Source organism: Anabrus simplex, chromosome 1 (assembly GCF_040414725.1).
Source record: "Anabrus simplex isolate iqAnaSimp1 chromosome 1, ASM4041472v1, whole genome shotgun sequence".
NCBI lineage: Eukaryota > Metazoa > Arthropoda > Insecta > Orthoptera > Tettigoniidae > Anabrus > Anabrus simplex.
This window is the reverse complement of record NC_090265.1, coordinates 702,654,595-702,660,594: the sequence shown is the minus strand read 5'-3', so window position 1 is coordinate 702,660,594 and position 6,000 is coordinate 702,654,595.

Sequence of the window (6,000 nt, the reverse complement as noted above, 5' to 3'; positions counted from 1 at the left end):
TGATGCATGCTAGTTAGTGACAGAATTGTGCCTAAGGTAACCTAGACAATATAACTTTGATGAAGTCTAGAGCTATTAGGTACGTAGATTATATTTATAGCATATAAACAATAAACCATCATATTCTATTTAAATTGCATGTTATGAAAAGACAATATTAATATTTAGTGGAGATGTTGGACGTGGCATGTAGGGACTGAGGATGACTACTGTGGTGACCCTCACTTTGGGGTGTCACGTTTCCAGAGTATCCGATGGACCTCATGGCATGTCCAAGGAGTCTCACGTTTCTTTTTCGTTTGTGTTTTACTTTTTAAAGTTCCATTTATTAACATAATTTTTTCTAACATTTGTTCTCTGTTCAATTCGTAAATCAATTATGTGTTAAAGTTGATTTATGATTTTTCCTGACACTGCTTTATTTCTGTTTTTTATTTTTTTAATGTATGATTATGCTAAAGGATATCAAGATTTGTATACTGCATGTATCAAAAAATAAGAAAAGGTTACAATAAACAATACCCTCTCCCTGATCTGTGTTTTGGAGGTTATGGGAGATGGGTATTATCTTATCTTAAATTTTCACATGACCAAAAAAATAGCAGCAATGATACTGGGAATTTTTATTAGTGAAAGGAAAAATGTAGGTAGATGGAGGGAAATCTTATGCGCATCATACAGCCAGCAGCACTGCGTTGATAAAATATGAACGCTTACCAGTTTGCATTGGTTTTGTGGCATGATGGCTTGGCCTCAGCTTGGTAACATGTTTGTCTCTTAGACCATTTGTGCATATTTTTCCCTAATCTGTTAATGTGGTGGATGGTTTAGTGTAAATTGAATGTCAATAAGAAAGGTAGAAAACATTTGAGTGGTTCAGTCAGCAGGAAATTGGTTGAACCAAAGTGAGTTGCTGTCGGCAGTAGCGGCGATTGGGAATTAGAAGTGGGGGGGGGGGGGGCATCAGAATGTCCAAACAACAAAAAGTATCTGGGTTGTGTGGGATATAGTGGGGGGGGGGGGGTAATATACATCAAAATTGAAAAAAAAAAACTACAAAATGGTAGGTTTTTTATGCTCTCTGAGTGAATTTCGACAGAGAGGTAAAGGTTGACAGTTTACCAACTTAAGTACGGTGATAATAGTGTTTGAGGTTTTGATTTAATACTGTATAATAAAACTTTCAGCAAAGGAACAATATTACAAATGCATTACATTTAAATAGAAGTATGGCATGATTATACAATTAAAAATCATTTAGTGTTTGAATACACACCAAGATACTAACAGGCACTAAAGAGACTGCCAGGCTGACAAATGCGCACAGCAAGCGGGTGAATTATACCTCTGTGTCTATGACCTTGTCAACAAAATATGCCCCTGCTACCCTTCCTCACAGCACATGCAAAGTCTCCACTACATGCTGTAGCACTATACAAATCGGTTAGCCGCGACGAACAATATTTTTTGGCATATTTCCGTTAATAATTAAAGAAAATAAATGAAATAATTAGCTGATAAGACAGAAGGTCTTGTACAAATAGAAATAGCCCCCCCCCCCCCCAATTGCCGCTACTGGCTGTCGGATTCAAAAGTATGGATACTTGAATTTAAACTTGTACAAAAAAAAAAAATGAGTGGGTGCACTGATCTCAGCCCTAATTGCTCCAAATTAAAACTCTATTCTTTCTGTGATTAACAGTAGTAGGGGCCTATATAACTTTTCTTCCGCATATTTATTTCTACAGCTGTTGTAATCGGAACAAAAAAGCGTGTTTGTTGGAATTCTGCGGGCAGACACCAAATTTGAAACTACATAACATCAAAACACGTCATCCGAAAGCGATAAAATTTTAATGTGCTATAGTCTGAAGTGTCCCAAACAGGATTTCAAACTCTGTAGGCAGCTGGAATCTAACTGTACGGTACCTATTCCCCGATTGGTGCTCAGGCAGTTTCCCACTCAAATAAAAATCAGTATAAAATCTGTGGATGCTTGTAGGTTTTAAAAAAAATTATGAAAACAGTCATTGTAGTGCCCATAACGATAGTGATGGTAGCTTTGTCTGGCATCATAGAACTGAGAAACCCATAACAAATACAAGTGAATACAACTTTTTAAAGTATTTATGATAACCCCTTGTAAGTTTGCAGTCTTGTTTGGGTCACTTAGGGCTATGTGACATTAACGTTTGATCATGTTCGGATGACACGTTTTGATGCTACGTGGTTTTAAATTCGAGGTTTGTCCCTAGAATGAAAGAAACATGTTCTTTCATTCCATTTACAACCGTTGCAGATATAAATACAAAAAAAAAGGAAAAAAGGTAGTTGTACAGCATTATTAAATGCAGAAAGAATGGAGCTATAATTTGGTGCAATTAGGTTTAAGATCGGTGAACCCTCTCATTTTTTTACAGAAATTTAAATTTGAGTATCCATATCCATCAGTAGTTTATCCCCAGCAGGCTTAAGTTAATGGGTTTTCCATTCGATCAAAATCTGATACATTTAAAGATTAAATTAGAGCAGCTGATCAATTTAAACAATGTAAAAACCACTTGTAAGATAGAGAGGTCTTAGTGATAATTGTTGTTTTAACCCATATGCATATGTAATTTTGTAGTTATATAGGTTTGCAGTTATGCCTTTAATTTTATTTTAATTTAATTAATTTATTGCATGCTACAGGATTTTCATACCAGGTACAGTAGTATTCTTTGTGATACTGTACAAAGTAAAATTAAAAATAATTAATATTACCTAGCCTAACATAATTAAAAAGGGGCTGCCTGGCCGAGGCGGTAAAGGACTTCCCCGTCAGGAAGTCGTAAAATTTAAGAAATGAGATTTCCACTTCCAGAGGTGCACATGGCCCTGAGGTTCACTCAGCCTACACCAAAATTGGGTACCAGGTTAATTCCTGGGGGCTAACCATTCTACCCCATCTAGTGCCGAGGTTGCGGATAGTGGAAGCCTTTATCTTCTACCCCTCCAAGAGCCTTCATGGCCTGTAAAAAGATGACTTTGCTTTGACATAAAGTAGAAATCCGTTATAGCAGTAATTCATAAAAGCGAAAAATTTACTCGCTATCGCGGATTGTGATTATATCCGATTTTTGTAAGAGTCGGGAAAACCCCCATGCACATTAAAATCGGTATGAAACGGCGATCAGTTTGTTCAAAATTTGCGTTTTCGCGAATGATATCCACACTATGGCATACTTGTTTGTTATTTTTCAAAATCCGATACTACGTGAATAAAATATAGTACCATATTACTCCAAATCCAAGACAATCCCCCCTTTTTCCTTTAGAAAACTTAAATCAGGTTTAAAGATTGCTTTGTAATATCATATTAATGCCTTTCTTGTACAGTGCGCAATTTTAGACTATCTTTGTCTTCACGCATTGGCTTTAGATATACCGTTTATTTTTGCGGCTGCACAATTATTCTTTATTTCTGCGGGTTTAATAACCATTAACTTAAAATTGGCATCATAATATGGAAGAGAACCCGTTAAAAATTTGCAGGCAATACCTATTCCACGCATCTCTACAATGCAATGATCTATCAGGAAAATATTCCTACTGTCTATAAAGCTGTTTTACTCAGCGTCAGGCACAACCGGAATATAAAATGAGGTAATATCATTTTCTTTGCGCCTTTGGTATCCACAACCACATTCCAACCACCTGCCTAAAACAATCAGTACTGGGCGAGTTAGCCGTGCGGTTAGGGGCGCTCAGCTGTGAGCTTGCATCCGGGAGATAGTGGGTTTGAACCCCACTGTCGGCAGCCCTGAGGATGGTTTTCCGTGGTTTCCCATTTTCACATCAGGCAAATGCTGGGACTTTACCTTAATTAAGGCCACGGCCGCTTCCTTCCCATTCCTAGGCCTTTCCTATCCCATCGTCGCCATAAGATCTATCTGTGTCGGTGCGACATAAAACAAATAGGGAGAAAAAAAGCAATCGGTGATTTCCTTAAGACTTGAATTCTGTGAAGTAATTATAATATTACATATTACTTTTTCAATAAGTAATCAATAAAATTGTAATGAAGTAAAATATTTCTCAGGTACTGTAACTCATCCCAATTACTTTTTCTTTGTTTTCGTATCACTGCATATTATACATTCAGATATAAGAAAATTTATTCTCTTTAGTTTGTAGCTTGCTTGTCATTCACTCTCCTGTGTAAATGCAAATTGGTACGAACAGACAAATTAGACAATGGAATTAGGAAATAATGACCCTCTGTAGCTCAGGCGGCAGCGCACCGGCCTCTCACCGCTGGGTTCCCTGGTTCAAATCCTGGTCACTCCACGTGAGATTTGTGCTGGACAAAGCAGAGGTAGGACAGGTTTTTCTCCGGGTACTCCGGTTTTCCTTGTCATCTCTCATTCCAGCAACGCTCTCCAATATCATTTCATTTCATCTGTCAGTCATTAATCATTGCCTCAGAGGAGTGTGACAGGCTTCGGCAACCGACACAATTCCTATCCTTGCCGCTAGATGGGGGCTTCATTCATTCCATTCCATTCCTGACCTGGTTGAATGACTGGAAACAGGCTGTAGATTTTCAATTAGGAAATAAATGAATGATGAAAATCGTTGTAAGGAAGTATTAACATCCTGAAGTGACAGACAGGGAACAGTTTCACTACTATTTAGTTTTAAACAAATCTTACTTACTGAACATAACTCCAGTTGTTAGGTGTTAACATGCAAACTGAGAAGCGAAAGAGGTTCAGTGTTTTTATACAATTTGTGTGAACTTATAATCCAGAGAGAAAATCTACATGGAACAAATGCCCTAGAACAAGCAGTACTGTATGGTAACAGCATGAAACTGATAGTAATGTACTTAATGCCATTCAGATTTTCACACTATTTATCTTAGAATAAAATTAACTTACATTTTTTTAAATTTTGAAATTCCCCTATTGTACAGCTATCCCCAACAAGGAAAACTTTATTTTTCTTTGCATATACCGTACAAATGGTGATTTACTATCGAGAATGAATTACGTAAAACATCTAAACAAATATCTTTTAAAAACAAGACAGGAATACCAAAATGAAGAAATTAGATGATAATTATGTGACAGATCCTCATGCACTGAAGAGCAACTCAGTCACCTCCAAGCAACTGGTAGGTACGTGATACTTTTCTTCAAAGTACTTAAAACAGGGTTCGTAGTATCTCTTCTTTTCAGAACAACTTCTTTGACCTGTGAACTGTTACTCTCAAACCTTATTGTTGGATCAATAACAGCGCCAGTGTTTCTCTTCCTGTCAATCGCGACAATGTCTGAACGTTTACTGGATCCATCAGTAGAGATACAGTGCACTTCTTCAAAGACTTCAAAATCTGCCAGATTTTTTGAGAAGTTCATCAATATTTAACACATGTTTACCTCATGCATCCTGCTCTATTCCCCTCTTCCGTCATTTCATCATCCTGCATGGATCACAAGCTGAGAATTGGACAGTGTTTTGCATCTGCGTTTCGTGTTCGGTTGCATGGCTCAGGCACAGGTAATACCGGTGTCCACCTTACTTTATTTTCGTTTTTGATATTACCTTTTACTTTTTAATTAAATGTGTGGTGAAATATCGCTACTGAAATGTCAGAGAGTAAGGATATGTTTTTGGTACCATACACAAAGAAAAATTTCCTATTTTGGCTTGGTCTTATCATGGTAATTTAAAATTTTATTTATTTCTGGAAATTCACCAGTTGTTATGTGCTAAATAAATAGTAACTACAGGATTGCTGTGTTGAATATTGGAATAACTTTGTGTTTTAGGTGTACTGTGAAGGACTGTGTGGAGGAGTTCAGTTACACTTCGAACTTACGAAGACACATAGAACGGATACATGAAAATCCATTCAGCTGTAAAATCTGCAAGAAGGGCTTCAGGAGACAACATCAACTCCAAACACACGAGTTTGAACATACCAGTATCTTTCCTTTCAGATACCATACAATA